The sequence below is a fragment of the Rhinolophus sinicus genome, linkage group LG15 (assembly GCF_036562045.2).
Source record: "Rhinolophus sinicus isolate RSC01 linkage group LG15, ASM3656204v1, whole genome shotgun sequence".
Taxonomy (NCBI): domain Eukaryota; kingdom Metazoa; phylum Chordata; class Mammalia; order Chiroptera; family Rhinolophidae; genus Rhinolophus; species Rhinolophus sinicus.
Window position 1 is genome coordinate 49,142,080 of NC_133764.1, and position 19,207 is coordinate 49,161,286.

At 45.4% G+C, this 19,207-nt stretch overlaps 1 long non-coding RNA gene across 1 annotated transcript; it reads left to right on the forward strand.

Moving 5' to 3' along the window:
• Nucleotides 1–275: 275 nt before the first annotated feature.
• LOC141568908 (uncharacterized) lies at nucleotides 276–14,271 on the forward strand. The gene is made up of 3 exons (XR_012492210.1): nucleotides 276–451; nucleotides 5,777–5,851; nucleotides 6,219–14,271. It is a non-coding gene; the product is annotated as an uncharacterized LOC141568908 (long non-coding RNA).
• Nucleotides 14,272–19,207: the final 4,936 nt, after the last annotated feature.

Below are 19,207 nucleotides of genomic sequence, written 5' to 3' on the forward strand. Positions count from 1 at the left end.
TTGGAAAAGGTAACTGAACTTGGAGCTGAGCTGTGCCCTCCACAACTAGATTGAAGGACAACGACTTGGAGCTGATGGGCCCTGGAGAAAACACACTGTCCCCCAATAAAATTTAAAAAATAAAATAAAATAAAAGCATACAGTTGTATTGACTTTAAAAATAAATTACAATTAATTTCACCTGGTAAGAAAGTTTTTGCCTTTAAAAAAATGTGGCTGCCAGAAATTCTAAATTGATATGTGGTTCACATTCTATTTCTATTGACAGTGCAGGCCCAGATATTTGGAAGAAGGAACATTATGGATAAAAGAATGGAAAGACTATTGTTCTTCTGAAGTCAGAAGAGAAACGGATCAAACTGCAGCAGTCTGGAAGGAGGGTAGATGACAGGAAGTTCTGAAAAACCTGACAGATCTGCAGACTCTCCTTCCTGAAAAGCTTTCTGAATAGGTGAAGACTTTGCTTATCTTGATTTGTCTTAAAACATCTCATCAAACTGATTCTCAATCATCCAAACCTGATTATTTAGCAGTTTAGGTTTCCTAACTTCATTCAAGGTGTCTTCACTCTATAAACAGCAATTTAATTATCTATTTGATAATGAACCCAGATACCTGGGATCCACAGAAAATTCCTAACATGATTTTACCCAATAGTTTCTGATCTTTCATCAGACTGCTGTGACAGTAGCAACAGTGTTGACAGACTGAGATTTCATCATCTTACCCTCCCTGCTGCCTTCCTGTGCCCACCCCACCCCTCACCCCACCCAAAGGTGCTGGAGCAGAGAGAGGGCTCAATCAGGCGATACTGAGGGGGAAGATGGGGGTCTGGATAAGCCACAAACTGTGTTATCTGCCCCTGAGTTTGCACCTACATAAGCGGGTGGCCTATATGCAGACAGGATGTACTGGGATAAACCACAGGGATCATGTGTGTGGGGGAGAGCAGTCCTGCAGTAAACCCCTCTACCTACTTATCTCCCATCAAGAGCATTAATCCAATCAGTCACTCATTCTCTCAATCAACCACATTCAATATCATACTATTTAGCGTTACCATGCACTGACACACTGTCCTAGGCGCTGCAGCTCAGGGGCAATCTGTACACAAAGGCCACATAGATGAGGTTTCCTGAGACAGGGATTCAGGGGACACATGGTTTATTGAGGGCACAGTCTCAGGAGAAGGGGAGGGGTTAAGCAAGGACAGGGCTCTCATAGCTGAAGGCTAATTTTTGTGTGATCCTGTGGGGCAGCTCTCTGATGGAGAATGGAACCCAGAAAGTGTCCCCTCCTGAGGCAGCGAGGCTGGTCTTTCCTATCCTCTGCAGTCAGCTAATGGGCTGCTGCTTGCTGGGGTCTCCAGAGAAGGGCATCCAGGAGCCCTTGGAGCCAACACTCAGACAGTCCAGGGGATGTGGGTGGGGCAGCGAGGGTATCCTCTCAGGGTGTAGCCCGAGAAGAGAAGAGTCAGCTGACCTGGGCAAGCCAGAGTCCTAATTGCTGTCTTTGTTTGGCAATCCAGTCCTCTTTCTACTCTCACTCTCGGCCTCAGCCTCAGCCCTTATCTGCCCTCGTCTGTCTAGCCTTGTTTCTGCCGCCATCTGTCTCTTTGTCCTTGGTTCCTTCCTCTGATCCTGCTGTCTCTCTTCTGGAGGTTTATCTGAAACTCAGGATAAAACGCTGCATTCCTTCAAGAGCCTCCAGGAAGCTGGGGCTACTGAGTCACGCCTGTTGACCTCTTCCCTTGCCAATGGGGCACCAGAGCCCCACTGCTCCCCCAGGCAGAAAGCTTTGGTGTCCCAGGGGACATTTGAGCCAAACCTCTTCTCTGTGTTTTCCCTTTACTGGCTGTATCCATCCCCACTTCTTGTCGTGGAGAAAGGACAGGAGAAATTCATTCTCAAGGCTTGACTTAAACATCACAGGATACGTTCTCTGGAAGGGAAGGGTGGGATCTGGGCTGGCTTCCTTAGAAACTTGAGCACAGAAGAGACACCTTCTTTCCCTGCCCCCTCCCATATTCAAACAGGGACTGGGAGAGAGGAAGAGATGAGTTTCTGCCCAAAGGCTGGGGGATCGAGAGACTGACTTCTGAACCTGCCTTTTTTCTGGCTCAGCCCTGTTTGTAGAGGTGCCAGAATTCTACGGCAAAAAGCAAGAGAGGAAAAGAGCATTGTCTGAGGGTATTTGACTGCCCTTTTATACCCCAAATCACACAGAGAGCCCAGTGTCATGCCCTCTACATCTCCTTGTCCTTCACATGTGGATTTCCCATAGTATGTCACACACACACACACACACACACACACATACACACACACATACACACACACACCCCTTCAAATTGTTGAAACCAGAGCTGCTGGCTCCAGGGAGGGGAGTGAGGAAGCAGCTGTGGACAGGTGTGGGTGGCCACATACCTACATACCTTTCTTTCTGGGAGGTGACACTTCTACTACACCTCCACAGGTTTCATCTGAACCTCACCCTCAGCTTGGCCCCATGGTGTTAGGGTGGGCAGGAGGAGTTGAGCTGGCCCACTGCCAACAAGGAAAGCATTCTTAACAGGCCCTTGAACTGGCCCCAAATCAATTCTCTGAAGGACCAAGTCTGAGGGAAACTCACCTTAGAGAACAGCAACAGGAACTGGGTCTAGATTGTGGAGTGAATTTCAGTGATGGTTGAGAGAAACACCCTGGAGAAGTGTGAGGAGCACCCATCCTCCCTGATGTATTGGCTGAAGGCAGGGTGTAGGGCCAGGACAAAGTTTGGGGTCTGGACTGGGGAAAGTGACCCCGGAGGCCCAAAGCATTTGGCATCTCTGAATCAGAGGAAGGAACTGCCTGACTGGATGTGTCACCCCCATTAGGCTGGGGCTGGGGCTGTAATTGCTGTAATTCGTTGATGAATGCAATTTGCAGCTGGCTTCTCTCCTTGTGACAGGCTTCAATTAGAGCTGCCAGAAGGATCTGGAGTGGGAGGGGGAGCTGAGATGTTTCCAACTGCTTTGCCTGATCCCCTTTCAGCTCTCTGCCCCACCCCGAAAAAGAGGGGGTTCTTTAGGTTAATTGTCCCCCACTTTCTCTAAACATACCCTCAGAGATATAATTCCAGAACGAGTGGTACTGGAGTGGAGAGGGAGAAAGGTATAAAATGGATACCTGCCTGCAGGCTGGTCTGGGATGCTATAAACTGATTTTAAAACTCAACCATGTTTAATTTAGTTGAGTGTTTTCTCATTTATTTTAGAGCCCCTAGAAGTCCTATAGGAAGGAAGACTTTTGAGCGAAACTACTTATTTCTACCTCATAGTCTCTTCTCCAGCTCATCAAAGGAAAAAATACAAGGCAGAATGATGGAAAGGAGAGAGAGAGATTAGTTTTTCATAGATATATACTAATTTTAATTTCAAAAGACTGTAAGGACACGAGAGATCATTAAGTCCAATGGTTTTCAAACTCTTTTTCCAAAAAGCAGTGGAATGTTTCTTCAAACAAAATCTACTATAGAAGCTCAATGTGTAAAACAAGCCATGACTGATCCAGTTAAAGTGGAAATGGGGGCTCTGATCCCCCTGGACTGTCCTCCCCTACTCCTGCCTCGGTGGCCTCCCTGTGAGAGCTGTAAGGTTCAGTTAAGGTGACCAACTCATCCCGATTTGTCCGGTTTTAGCATTACAACTCTGGAATCCCAAGAAATTTGCAGAACCCCAGGCAAACTGGGACAGTAGGTTGCCCTACACTCAGTGGAGCATAGAAAAGCACTGATACAACCCCTTTGATCTATTGATGAAGATACTTAGGCCAAAAGAGGTGATGTGATTTGAAGTCCCATAGCTAGATTCCCCATATCCAGGAGTTGGGAGCTAAATCCTGCCACTCTGCCCTGAATCTCGGTGAGAGGTAAACAATCTACCTCCAAATCGCTTTCCTGCTTCAAGTACCTTTCCTATGAAGTCTTCCCTGATTCCCCTAGAAAGAGTATGTCCTCTCTTCCAATTCTTCTTTTAGAGCACTTATAAGGTAGAGTCTTTTTTATCTTGGGTCTTTCTTCCTATTTGGACTGGAAGATTCTTGGTTTCATGTCTCATTTATTTATTTTCATATCCTTCAGCACGTAGTGTAGTGTCTGCCATAGAGTAGGCATTCGAAAGATGATTTTAGATAGATATATGGATGGTGGATGGGTAGACAGATAGATGGATTTGATGGATGGATGGATGGGTCAATTGGAAGATGGAGAGATGGAATGGATGAGAGGATATAAAGATGGATGGATAGAAGGCTGGGTGCCGTGTTGAAGGCCTTTGGATGGAATAATGGGGCAGTTTCTAGGCAAGTTCCTCTTGTATCAATTCTCCCTAAAATGGTCATTCTGCTTGGATCTGATTTTTGGAATAGCTAACATACCTATATTTAGAGGCAAGGACCAAAGCAGCTTCCTAATCCAATTAGAAGTCATTTAAATTGATCATTTTGGATTATTTGTGGCATTGCTTTCCTCTATGCAAAGTTATGGTTTAACTACACAAATACAATATTTGATGAAAATACCTCAAATAGGCAGCTGATGGCAGTGACGAATCCTGTCTGAAAATAAAACAGTTTAAAAATATCAGGCAAGGGAGCGTGTAGGAGGCAAGAAGAGAGAGTGAGCAGTTGGTGAATATATCAGGACTCGAGGACTGGAAAGGCTGGAATCCCAATTCCTTGCAGGAAGAATGTGAGGTGTGCATCTGAAGAACTTCCCAATTACCAGGATCAAGAGACAATAGGATAGAAGGTTTTAAAAGAAAGAGGGGAACGGCATTGATCATGTTTGGGAGTAAAATATTACACGAAATGATTATTCACGATTCTTTTCTGACCTACTGTTCATTCAACTACAATTTACTGAGAGTCCATTCTGACCCACGCGTCAAGACAAGCACTTTCACTTACATTGTCTCAGCCCATCAGACCTGGGGGCGGGAAGATGGCGTGGACCTACTCTCAGTGTGCACATTCTTCTTGGGCAATCGCATCCACACCCATGGCTTAAACCACAGCAGCTACGCTGACTCCCAAGTGTTGGTCTCCAGTCCAGACCTCCTCTTGAGTTGCACACCTTACCTCCACCCCACTGCTGGGTGTCTCCCCCGGGTGTCTACAGGTGCCTTAAGCTCAGACCTCACACTGAACTCATTTGTTTCCTGTCTAAACTTTCTCTACTGCCGGGATTCCCCATGTCTGTTCATGGCACCTGACCCACTCGACACCCAAGTCAGAACCATCCTCTTCTCCCTCCCCCACTCCCCATCTCCTATGCTGGTCACCACATCCAGTAATTCTACTCCCTCAGTTCCTCACAGATTTGCGTCTCCCTCTGCCTCCCCACGGGAAACACCCTAAGTCCAGGTCTGCACCGTTTGTCCCTGGGTTACCACCCTAGCTTCCTCAGTGGTCTCCTACTTTCCCGTCTCGCACCCTGGGAACCTATTCCCCACCTGGTTGCCAGACTCGTTTTCCCAAAAGGCAAATCTGGTCACCTCATCCCCTTAAAGCCTTTTGACAAAAGCCCAAATGGCTTTAAAATAATATTCAAACTCCTTAGCATCTGCAACAAAGGTTTTCACAGTCTGGCACTCTTCTACACCCCTCAGTCGGCTGCACCAAATCATGACCCTTGCTGGCCATGCTGTCTCTCTGTCAGGCCCCTGCCTTCACACAGGCCATTCCTGCTGCCTCAGAATGCCTCACCTCCCATTTTCACTGATCTAATTCCTCCACAGGCTTCACAACGCAGCATTTTCGGTGTCACCTCCAGCAGGCAGACTCTCTGACTACCCCTTCGCGCCTGAGTCTGGGTGAGGTGTCCCTCCTCTGACTTCTAATGTGAGCAGTGCTTGTCTGTTCCTTATCTCTGATCACACTGTAGTACGGTTACCTGTTAACTTGCCTGTTTCTCCTCCTCCAATGTGAGATGTCCCAGGGGAGGTATGCTGTCTTTCACACCTGCATTCCTTGTGCTGAGTGTGTTGTGTGGCATGCAGTGTGCCCAGTAAATGTTTGTTGAATGAATGAATGATCTCCTGTGGTTCTCTGTCATTTATGGGCCTTTGATCTCATCCTCCCTCTTGAGGAAGACAATTTAGTTCAATTTAAGATAGGACTCAGGATATACTGTAGAAATCAGTATATTTTTCTCTACCTCCCCTCCCCTATCTCTTTCAGATTTTGCTGGCAGCCACAGCCTTGGCACAGACACAGGCAGCTCCGTCTGCAGAACATCAGCTGGTAGCGAAAAGCCCTTCCCTTCCTCCCTGGCTCTGTCTTCGCTCCGCACAAATCGTTTTTCCTTTTTGGGTGTTCAGAGCTCTGATAGCAGAGGGCTGGGTGGGAGGGTGGCAGCATTGGGCTGTCTGCAAGGAGGCGGAAAAGGGAGGTGTGGGAGAATGAAGACGTAGATGGAAGCATTGCTATGTAGGCCCTTTTGAGGGAAAAAGAAAATTTAGCTCTTTGGGGCTGCCTAGGGCAGAGCAGCTAGGATGCGCTTGTCCCCTTTTGCTCTCTGGGAGCTGAGATTGCCCTCCTAAATATTGGTAGGCTTTCTAAGGGGGAGGGGAGAGAGAGACAGAGAGAGAAGTCTGGATTTTCAGAATTGGCCCTGTATATGCACTTCCTACCAAAACATTGGGCAGAATCTTGGGGGTCAGGCTATTATTGTTTTTTCATTTTGGAGAACACAGGAAAAGAGAATCTGTCACATATCTCATTCATTCGTTCATTCATTTGTGATGCCAGATGCTGGGGTGCAGAGATGAACAAAGCTTAGTGCTCTGGGAGCTCACCATCTGAGGCAGGATGAAGCCTGTACGTAGATATGTTACAACACAGCAGCCTGGTGTGGTCTGGGATGGCTGCGAGAGCAAGTGCTTGGTGGGCTTGGAGGGCAGGTCACTCTGTACATGGGAAGGCATCAGCTAAGAAGGTGACACTGGCCCTCCAGGACAGATTACTGCACAGTGTTGTTCTCACAACTGTCTTCAACTTCAATTCCTCAGAGGAGACTCTCTTTAACTTTTCACGAGGAAATATGGCAGCATGTATGGTAGGAAGAGTACTGAATTTAGAGAAGATCACATGGTTTTAGACTCTGGCTCACCAACTCCATTCATTCATTCATTCATTCATTCATTCAGTGAATGCCCCTGGATCAGATCTGAGACTTTGAGAAAGTGACATTACTTCTCTGAGCTTCAGTTTTCTCATTTATATAATTGGGATACTGGTGACAGCCACCTCATCATTCTTTCCAGAGAATTATATGAACTGAAGTACGTGACAGTGCTTTGTAAACCGTAAAGTACTTTGCCAATGTGATCTGTTATGTATTCTTCTGCTCATGCATTCATTCGGTCAGCCAGTAACTATTTTTTTTTTTTTAAAGGAATATAAGTTAGTTTATTTAAGAAAAAAGGCACTGGCAGAGAGACTGCAGGAGCAGAGTCTCAAGCCAGCCAGTAACTATTGAGTGCCCTTTTCTAAGGTCCGACAAGCCCCTCTTCAGGCCGCTTTGTGCATGTGGCCGTGTATGTCTGTGTGTGAGTGACTAGTGCCTTCATCGAGCAGCCACCATCTGCTCTGCCTGCAGGGAAGTCCTAGCTTCCCCAGTCCCCAGCCCTCGCCTCCAGCTGCAGGTGGGCAGGGACACGCTATCCACTCTCCTGTCTCTTAGCTGATGGTTACTGGTGCACGGAGGAGGCTGGAGGAGGCCAGCAGGGCGCATGACTCATCAGCTTTAGTCACGCTGCCACAAGGACTTCTCTTCCTACAAGACAAAGACCCAAAATAAAAACGTGGCTGAGGAGCAAGGTAGTTGTCTGGGCTGTGTCTCTGCGGGACATCTGAGCCACCAGGAAGGGAGCTGAATTCATTATTTTGCACGTCCCCCAGCCCCCCTCCACCCCCGACGCTCACGTCAAAAGTGTCCTGGAGATGCTCACGTCAAAAGCATCCTGGAGAACCCCAGAGCTGAAGGGTGGTAGAGAAAGAGGCCCTGGCCGAGTGGTGAGCAGGAGACTGGAAGTCGCTTTCCCACGATAGTCATCGTCCCAGCAGATCCTGGTCAGTCACATTATCACCTCCAACATGTGCACAGTGCTTTACAGTTTATAAAGTGCTTTCATACATGTTCTCTCATTTGGTTCTCCCAAGAACCCGCGAGGCCATTCCTGGAGAGGCAGACTAGCATAGAGGTGGAGTGTGTGGCCTCCAGAGCCAAACAGCCTGCGTTGGAATCCATGTTTATTGCTTACCAGCTATGAGACTGAGCAAATCCCTTAACCTCTCTGTGCCTCAGTTTCCTCATTTAAAAAATAGGGATAATGGTGGCCGGTTAGCTCAGTCGGTTAGAGCGTGGTGCTAATGCAATCAAGGTTGCCGGTTCGATCCCCACATGGGCCACTGTGAGCTGCGCCGTCCTTAAAAAAAGGGGGGGATAATAGTAGTACCTACTCTGTACAATTTTTGTAAGGATTAATAGCTTACTTTTTCACTGTCAGTCTGCCCAAATTAGACTGGAAGCTACAGAAAGGAGGGATCTTTGTTTCGTTTGCTGAGTGTCTGGCATCTTTAGGACGGTGCCCAACACAGAGAGGTTTGCAAACAATATTTATGAATATTGCCTGAGATACCAGATAGGAAGGTGCTTTGTAATCTAAAGGAGACCAGGAGTGGGGCCCAAGCCGTTACATTCCTGTCAGAAGGCATGGTCCCGTGGCACAATGTCCCCCCATGACCACATGGCGGTCCCTGAAGAAATGCCTTCTGAGGAGTGTTTTGTGGTCAGAATATATTCTCTGCAACCTCTCATTCTTTCATTCATTCGTTTGTTCACGTGGTCAACACTCCTTGAGTACTGCTCCGTGCCAGTCCCTAGTCTGGGCACTGGGCATAGAGGGGTGTGAACAAGGCAGATCTTGTCCTTGCCCAGCAAACAGTCTATGGGACAGAGAGATTCCTGGAGGAGTCCAGTGCTGTGTGATACCAACCCCCAGGACAGAGGGACACACAGGGGCTCTAGGATCACAGAATCCTCATATCATTTCTTTCCAACTTTTTTTGCGGGGAGAATAGGGAGCCTCTGCCCAGCATGGCCTCCCCTAGCCCATCCTGAGATATCCCTTTGCTTTAGCTCATAGGTCCAGGATGGACAGCGGATGGGGAAGCTCTGGGAAGGCCCCACAGGAAGAACCCAGTCCAGGCACGTTCCTGCTGTAACCCTACTGCCTAGACCCCTGTGTCTCCCTGGAAGACATCTGCAGAGCCAGTCACGACATTTCAGCTTTCTCCAATTAAGCGTTATGAAGGTGGAGAGACTTGGAGTGCACCCTGGCCAATGGGTTATTTATTCCATCACTTGAATCACAATACATCTCCAAATTTTCCTTGATTTGGCTAATTCAAGAGATTAAGGCTCAGATGTGATGGGGGCAGGGTTGCCATTAAGTGTCACAAACCCCTCATTTTGTACCAGCTGATGGGAGACCATATTGCCCAGATGGTAGGAAAGCATGATTAGTCCTTCTTTTATGCCAAGCCCCAAGAGAGACAGGAATTAATCATGGAGCCAGGGTGGGAGGGGCTCTTCTGTCTCATCGCTCTCTCTTAAGCTGGCAAGAAGGTCCCTGATGAATATGCAGTAGAGGAAGCTGGTCACTCTTCCTGCTTAGCGCCAATCAGGTCTAGCAATAGCTTAGGATTCTGGCAGGCTCTGTGCTCAATACAGATTTTCCCTCCTCGTGTTCTCTCTCTGCTGCACATTTTGTTTCCCCTTTTCCTGCACGCTTCACTTCACCTCCTACTCACCCTGTTTTTATGTTCTTGACAACACTCTTACCAAGGTCAAGAGTGACCTCCTACTTGCCAAGGTAAATGGCCTCGCTGGGTTGTCGTCATCTACTTGACCTCCCTATAATGTTTGAAGCTGTTGGTCACTTCTTCCTTTTGGAAATTCTTTTCTTGTCTTCTGGGACTCCCTCTTCCTGCTTTTCTGATCTTTTCTACTTTCATCTTCCTCCCTTTTCCTGAAAATGTTGACAAATTCCCAGTTTTCTGTCTTAGACCTTTATCTATTCTCTTGGCTCCCTCAGGGAGTGGCAGATACAGTTGGTCGCCCATTCTTTTTCTTCTTGTGCAGTAACAGTGACCCTCCAGGGGATGAACAATGATTGGTCTAAGAAATCACGGTAAATAATTTATTTTCGTCTGTGATCTGTTTAAGGGTGGACACGTGACATAGTCCTGGCCAGCAGGGCATGAGTAGAAGTGGGAGGGATTTCAGGGAACAACTGTGTGAGGCGAAGCAGCCCTTCTTGCCTTTAAGCAAAACGTGAGGATACGGTGTCTGAAGCTGCAGCATCTGTCTTGTGAGCCTGGGGAGAAGACCAGTAGGCTCCATCACAGCCATGCTGCTCTGACTTTGATATAGTTAAGCCAATGAATGCATCGATCCAGGCCTGGCCCTGCTAGTCTCATTTTTAAGCTGCGGAAAGCGTGCCTGACAGATATACTTGGAGATCCTAACGTCTCCCATGACTTCAATTACTAGCTCTCTGCTGATGCCTTCCGAGTTTATCTGTTTAATTCAGACCTCTTGCCTGCAGCATCACAGACATCTTCACCTGGATATCACTGAAACCTAATGTCTGTAACAAAACCCCATCTATATAGCCTCTTATCCTCAGACCTAGTCAATTTGCCTCCTGTCACCTGAGAACTTTATTCATACCTCTGCTGGAGTACTTGTCCCATGGGTTTGTCTTCCTCTGCAGAATTTAAACTCTCATAGGACTGGAAACTTATCCTTCTTTAAATCCTTAGTATCAAGGAGGAGCTCATTAGGTTCTCTCTTTTTTTCGACAGTCATTGTATCATTAGGTTCTTGTTGGCAGCAAAGGGCTTCAACCTCACATACGTCTCCCATTTGGGGGAGGCAAATCCTCTTATTAGCTAGAACTGTGTTATATGTTCCCTTGGACCAATCTCTTGCAAAGGGAACAGAAATTACTACCAGGAATGGCTTAGAGCAATCCCAAGTCATCCTCGGTGCTGGGCACACTGCTGTGTGACAAACGCAGGGTTCTGAATCAAGGCAGACGAGGAAAGTATCTACCGTATGGATGACCAACGATGCTTGCCACTGAGGTGCTCCGTCTTGGTCCAAGTTCTTCAGAACCCTCACTGCTTCCAAGATACACATAGCTCTGCGGGGAGTGCACCTGTGCAGGAACAATCTCTAAATGCTTCATGTTTAGTGATCCAGAGCTGAGGCTGATTGTGTGCAGTTCTACGACTTTGCGAACTTGACCTCCAGCAGGGCTGCAGCAGATACTTGTGAGTGTTGTTCATTGCGCGTGGGGGGCAGTGTCAAGGGGAAAAAGATGGGGCTGAAAATCAACTCTGCTTACCAAACCACACACTGTGGCGTGGGGTTGTGTCTACTTGGAGGTTGGGGTGTCTGGCTCCCATTCTCACAAAGGCATTCGAAGGCCTGGGGCTGCCCTGCCTTCCAGAAAGGCTGTATCCATTTATACACCCACCAGCAGTATTTGAGAATGTCCATCTTTCTCTGTCTGCTCTCCATTACTAGGTATTATCACTTTAGAAAATCTTTAACACTCTCTTATCTGCTCCCCTAAGCCTTTCTCTTTGCATTTGCTGTCTACTCCCAGGTTTATCTTCCCCAAGAGCTTCACAAGATCTTCTATGACTCTTTCTTACTAATAAGTTAAATGCCTTAGTTGGCATTCTGGGCCCCTCAGGGTCTGGCCCCACCCTATGCTCCCAGCCTTATTTTTCATTACAAATCTTTTGCCTACGCCAAACATTTGCTGTGCTGTTATTCACCCTCAAATTTCTTTATTCTTTTCTGTTCATTCTTGAAGCCGTGGCTCAGATCCCATCTCTTGCAGAAACATCTCTTGTCCTCTCTACCTTCTTATCACCTCTGCATTCCTTCAGTTCAGTGGCTGTCAGGCTTGGTTGCACGTTGGAATCACTGGGGAGCTCTAGAAAATACCAACACCTGCCCCCCTCCCCGCCAAGATATTCTGATTTAATCTATCTGCGTGCCAGACTGGGCACTGGGACTTTTAGATTCTCATGTGCAGCCAAATTCCAGAACCATCTATTGAAATCATTTGGTCTTATTGCCTTGCATAGGGAGAGCTGGTTGGGGGGAGATTTAAAAACCAGATTCCTTGGCTGCACCCCTGGAGGTTCTGACATCTAAACTTTTGTTTAAAGCTCCTCAGGTGATTCTGATGTTCAACTTGATTGAAGGCCACTATGCGATGCTTATATTTTTTTTACACTTCCTGTACACTGTAGGTGCTTAAAAATGTCTATTTATACATCAATTAATTAAGAAGAACTAGAATGACATAAGTGTGTAAAAGAAATTTGACAACGGTAATGTGCTGTGCAAGCATAAGAGTTTATCATTGAGGTTATTATTACCACTTTTAAGTTCCAAGTTTGCCCTTTACACTAGTGTGATGCTGCAAAGGACGTACTCAGGTTTCCAACCTTGGCATAAGGGCTTACTTACCAGTGCCCTTAGACTGTGGCAACACAGGTTGGTTTGGAGAATGGGTAAGGGCCTTGAATGCCTAGGTTCCTAAGGCTTGACTTTTTAGTTCAGAGGCAAAATCGCTTAAAAAAGCCCCACTCCTTCTCCCTCCTCCCTCTCTACTCCTCCCTTTCTCCCAGCACCCCAAGTCCCCAGGTGCAAATGCTGTGGTGGCCCCAGCCAGAATAAAAGGAATCCTCGCCCCTTTTTTTAAAGCAGGGGTTTTGCAAAGCAAAGCCAGATTGGGGTGGAGGTGGGGCACAGAATTGCCTCGGAGAGAGATTGGGATAGGGGTTGAGGTGGGGGTCAAGAGGGGAGCGTGGAAAATGGCACTGAAGCCAGACCAAAATATGATCTTTCTCTCAGTTACTCTTATTTCTTCCTGCTTCCTCTTGCCAATTATAGAAGCAATTCATATTTTGTATGGATGGAGGATGTGAAAAACAAAAAAGCCATCAAGGAATATCCAGGAACATCTGACCACCCATAATTCTACCACTCAGAGAGAACCATTGTTATTTGAATTTCTTTCAGTCTTATTTCTATGCATAACAAAAATGGTATGCAGTGGCCTGATTTTTTATTTTCACTTAGCAATATATTATAAACATTTGCCTTTGTCAGTAAATATTCTTCTATAGCAGAAGTTGGCAAACTTTTTCTATTAAGTTTCTGATAGTAAATATTTTAGGCTTTGCAAGCCATAAGGTCTGTTGCAACTGTTCAACTCTGGCATTGTAGCATGAGAACAATCATAGACAACACATAAACAAATGAGCATGGCTGTGTTCCAATAAAACTTTATTTACAAAAGCAGGACGCTGGTCCATTTGGCCATTGGATATGGTTTGCCAACTCCTGTTCTATAGCATTATTTTTGAAGAGCTTACTAGATTCCTGTTGTATATCCATAATTTTTATTTTCTTCTATTGAACCTTAAGTCATTTCCACTTAAAAATATTACAAATAGGGCCGGCCCGTGGCTCAGGCGGTTAGAGCTCCATGCTCCTAACTCCGAAGGCTGCCGGTTCAATTCCCACATGGGCCAGTGGGATCTCAACCACAAGGTTGCCAGTTCAACTCCTCGAGTCCTGCAAGGGATGTTGGGCTGCGCCCCCTGCAACTAGCAACAGCAACTGGACCTGGAGCTGAGCTGAGCCCTCCACAGCTAAGACTGAAAGGACAACTTGAAGCTGAACGGCACCCTCCACAACTAAGATTGAAAGGACAACAACTTGACTTGGAAAAAAGTCCTGGAAGTACACACTGTTCCCCAATAAAGTCCTGTTCCCCTTCCCCAATTGAAAAAAACACAAAACATTTGTTTGCTTATTAAAAAAAAAAAATATTACAAATACCACTGCAAGTAACACCATGTTTCCCCGAAAATAAGACCTAGCCAGACCATCAGCTCTAATGCGTCTTTTGGAGCAAAAATTAATGTAAGACCAGGTATTATATTATATTAGACCCAGTATTATATTATATTATACCTGGTATTATATTATATTATATTAGACCCAGTCTTATTTATATTAAAATAAGACCAGGTCTCACAGTACCTATGTATCTTTTTTTTTTTTTTTGCCCCTTGGGATAAATTCCTAGAAGCATGAACACTGGGACATGGGATTTACCTAATTTTTAGGGCTTGTGACACAAACTGCCCAGTTGCCTTCCAGGAAGTATTAGTGCCAACAGTGGGTATTATAATTCCTTTTAATCTTTGTCAATTTGACAGATTTAATTTCTTTCCTTTTTTTTTTTTTTTTTTTTTTTTTTTACTGATTGTAATCTCATGGTGTCTTCACTTAATGGTTTTGTTCGCAGGTCATGACACAGAGATACACTGTGCTCTCACCAGTCCTTTGTCACCAAGTCTGTGGGCTTTTGATAGACAAATTATTTGGTCTGGGCTGCAACCCCAGATTTTCCCGCTTACAGATAAGCATGTGGTGGAGAAGAAGGTAGGAAGATTGCTATAAATCTGAAGTTAAATATCTTCTCTCCCCAACTCCAATAAAGGGAGAAATATTTTGGAACTTATGTAAAAACATCTTTGTGATTTTGCCTGCGCAACAAACCCGACTCCTTGTTCTAAGTCCTGGGGCTTGTGATTGCCTTCCAGGGTGGTGTCCTATCCTGTCACGTAGGAAGTGGTGCCTCTGTATGACTTCCAGACTCTGCAGGCTCTTCAGGAGTTTGATTTGGGAAAGGGGGAAAAAGGCGAGTTAAGTTGCTGCCATCAAGTCCCAGGATAAATGGCTAAGTGATGAACAATTTGCTGATGAACAATTTGCATCTAAGAGGCGGTTTGGGAGTTTGTTGAATAGCCCATGATTGCAGCTAAACACCACCTGCCACGCTGTCCCCTGCAGCTCCCCTTCTGCTTGGGAGGGAGTTTTCTCCTGGGCAGAAATCTGTTCTCCTGTTCTTTCACTCACCAGTGCTTTTATGCTAATGTTTGGGAGCTAGATGAGAAAACCAGATTTACCGGAAGTTTAGCTGGTTCCTCTGGGAAGAAGGAAAAGCTGTTTCCAACTGAGACTCATCTACTTTTGATTAAATTGGAAAAGTGGTGGCTGCAGAGGCCCTTTCCCAGTCCTCAAAGGTCTCCTTAGTGTGTTCTGTGGACGTCACACTTGTCTCAATGCAAAGTCCACGGCCCTAACACCAGACCCAAGGTAGGATGGAATCTTTAACAAGCACCCTTCGGTGACCTTACGAACCCAAAGGCAGTGGGTTCTAAACACAGGTGAGCCTCATTACCTGGAGGGGTTAAAAACTATAAATCCTCAGGCCCCAGCGCCTGGAGATTATGATTCTGTAGGCCGGGAATCCTTGAGTGGAAGTGGGAAGTGTTCTCGCAAGCGATTTTTGAAACAGCCAGGTCTGGAAATCACTACCCTCGGGAATTGATCAGAGGTAAAACACTAGGAACCCTCCTATTCGTTCTACAGGACCTGGAGCAGAAGAGGCAGGGAAGGAAGCTGAAGGCCCGGTTCTGGGCCCATTATTTGCGCCAGATGGGCGTTAACTACTGAGCTCAGAGGCCCTTTGAACCAGCCCTTCATCTGCTCCTGGGTGGGAACTGCATTCTGCAAGCTGATTTCAGCCCTGAGCCTATCTGAGCCAGGGGAAGCTATGGGTGGGGTGGGAAGAGCACGGGGCTAAACAAGTTAAAAATTTTCCTTCCAAGTTTGACCCACTCTGTGAACTTGGGCAACTTTCCCTCACCTCTCTGAGCGGGGTTTTGATGTGTAAAATGAAGATAATAATGACCACTTTAGACATTATGTACAATTTATTAATGTAAGGAGGAATACAAATAGGAAACAGCACCAGGAAAATGAATAAAATCACAGAAATGCAAATTTAAAACAACTTGAAATACCACCATTTCACATAGTGGATGGATTATTTTAAAAAATGAGAGTGCTTAATGCTGATGAAGTTGCCGTGAAATTGGTGCACTCATAGATTGTCAGGAAACGTTGCAAATTGGTACATATCTCTAAGAAAGTGATATGAAACTTTGTGCCAAGAGCCATAAAGATGTCCACACCCATTGATGCAATAATCCCATTTCTGGGAATTATTTGAATAATTAAAACAGAACCAGAGTTGTGTGCATAAAAACATGTATTGCAACATTACTGATAAAGCAAAAACAAAACAAAAACAACAAAAAAAACACCAAAAAAACAACCTGGAAATTAGCTAAACATTTAACACTTGGGACATTTTAAAAAATGTAACTAGTTCTGTGCAATGGAACACTATGTAGACATTAAAAAGATCATTCAGTATGAAACCCTGTAGCAAACGGAAAACATTTATAAGTGTTCAGTGGAAATAGCAGAACCCCAGAAGGTATGCTCTTTGACTATAACTGTGTACACTGTGAGAGCAAGTGTAGACAGGGAATGGAGGTAACATACAAAACAGAGTAACTATGCAGGGGTAAGGTTGTAGGTACTTTTCTCGTTTCCAAAATTAAAAAAAAAAATTACTCTTATTTGTTCTTTTTCATATTAGAAATTACTAATTTCTAAACTGTGAAAACTGTTGTATGTTCCTGAAAGATCGTTGAAGGTGAACCTACCATGTATGACTCATATTTTCACCCCTATCATCCTAGATCTCTAAGACTAGACAACTCTCTTCATTCAGTGTCCAGCCAAATCCTGGGGAGAGAGCATGAGACAAAGTCTGTGGGCGCCTTCAGGCTGTAGGGACAGAGCACATCCTGAACTTATGGGGTGAATGTGTATACAGTTCTCTGGGCCATTGCTGGGGGAGGAGGGAGAGAAGGCACATGGATACTAGGTCTCAAGGGGCTCACGAAATAGAGAGGTAGACACCTGTTGAGGGTGTCTGTTTGTCCCAGTGGTTCTCAACTGAGGCTGCTACTTTCCCCCAGGGGACATTTTAATTATCACAATGATTGGGGGGTTTACTACTTACTGGCATTTAGTAAATGGGGTTGAGATAGTCGTACACAACAAATGATCTGGCCCAAAATGCCCGTAGTGCCTCTGTTGAGAAACACTGATCTGGTCAGGATTGCCATGTACGGGTGGACAGGTTTGCCTACTGCACAATTCTTGGGGTCATCATTCACATGATGGTTAAATATGTGGCTTCTGAAACCTGACTACCTGAGTTCAAATGCCAGTTGGAAGACATTGGATGTGTTGCTTATTGTCTGGGTACCTCAGTTTTCTCATTTGTAAAAGGGAATAGTAATAGTAATATACCTAATAATAATTACAATAAGGTAAGAATAACCTCAGAGGGTTATTCTTATGATTAAATGACTTAATATATGTAGAATTTATGTAGAATTTAGATCAGTGCCTGGCAGAAGGTAAACATTCAATTCACGTTAGATGATTATTATTCTCTGAGATCTAACTTCCCCATCTACTTGGATGGAGCTGCAGTTTCTACTCTCTGATCTTGACACTACATGTTCTGATACTTGCTCTCTCTGAGGCTTAACTTTTCTGGTCCTTTCTGTATCTTTTCTTCTTTTATTGGGAAATATTGGGGAACAGTGTGTTTTTCCAGGGCTCATCAGCTGCAAGTCCAGTTGCTGTTTTCAATCTTAGTTGCAGGGGGTGCAGCCCACCATCCCATGCGGGAATTGAACCGACAAATCGTTGTTAAGAACTCGAGCTCTAACCCACCGAGCCATCCGGCTGCCCCTCCTTCCTGTAATCTTATAAACTCCCTTGCTTAAGCTTACTTAATTTGGTTTTTGTAATATGTCACCAAACATCTTAATAACTAAGGGAGAAACGGCACACCTGCATGGAACAACAGTGGATAATACAAAAGAGCTTTCAGTTAAGTGTGAGATTGCTTGGCCTAGAAAACCCATGAATGCCACAGACAACACCTAATCATAACTTCATGAAATTTCGATTCAAACCACAAGTCATTAAGCAAATGGAATGCTGCTAGCTCGGCTCTCGTCCTGTGTTCTAAGAAAACAGACAGGCCAAAAAATCAGGACCAGTCCAGACACGGACTGAAAAGTGAAGGGAAAGAGACCTCCTCTCTCAAAACCAACCCTATTAGCATCTGAAGTTTTGTCCTTAGCCATTCATGCCTTTGTTTAGCAGGGGGTCTTCTTTGAATATATGAATGTCCCTGGGAAGGGTAACTCAGAAAGCCTGCTACACCCTACTGAAAATATGTTTATTAAGTGGTTTCCTCCTGCCTCCTCCACTTTCTATCCCCAACCACCAAGGGGGCCAGCGAGAGAGCCGGCCATCCTAACGGAGGCAGAGCGTTGTAGAATGGATCTTGCTTCAATTGTTGGTGGTCAACCCCATGTTTACAGAGAGAGCAGTAGACCTTAAGGAACTGGAAAGAATGATCTGATTTGTTTCTGTCTGGCATGGTGAACAGTGGGAATGACTGTAGTTGCTCTTTTTGCCAAGGACCAATCCGATCTGATTGCTCGGAGGTGAAGGCGGGGCTTTTGGCTCCCTGGAATGGTGGGTCATCACACATTTGCTAAGCCAGTAGGTCTCAAATTCTGCTGCCCTTAGAATCACCTTGGGAAGCTTTAAAAATTCTCAGTCTCCAGTTTGCACCTCGGATCAGTTAAATCAGGATGTTTGGGGGTGGTTGCCAGGCATCAGAAGTTGTTAAAGACCCCCACCCCCACCCCACCGAAGTGGTTCCAAGGTGTAGCTGCTTGGGGACCACTATTGTAAACATTTAGTGTGTGAGGCACCTTAGGTGACACAAAACAGCTAAGAACCTGGTTCCTGCCCTCCAGGTGCAAGGCTTAATTTTGTTAAATTTAATTTTCAAATTTATGTTTCTGTTGGTGTATAGTTCCGTGAATTATTTGTCGATATAATTCCGAAACATACCGTAACATTTACCCATTTAAAGTGCATAACTCTGGCTTTTAGTACTTTCACAAAGTTGTGCAACCATCCCCACTATCTAATTCCAGAACGTTTTCATCTGCCCAAAAAGAAGCCCTATACCCATTAATAGTTACTCCCCATTTTTCCCTCCCTGCAACCCCTGAACATGCATCTACTCTGTCTCTATGGATTTGCC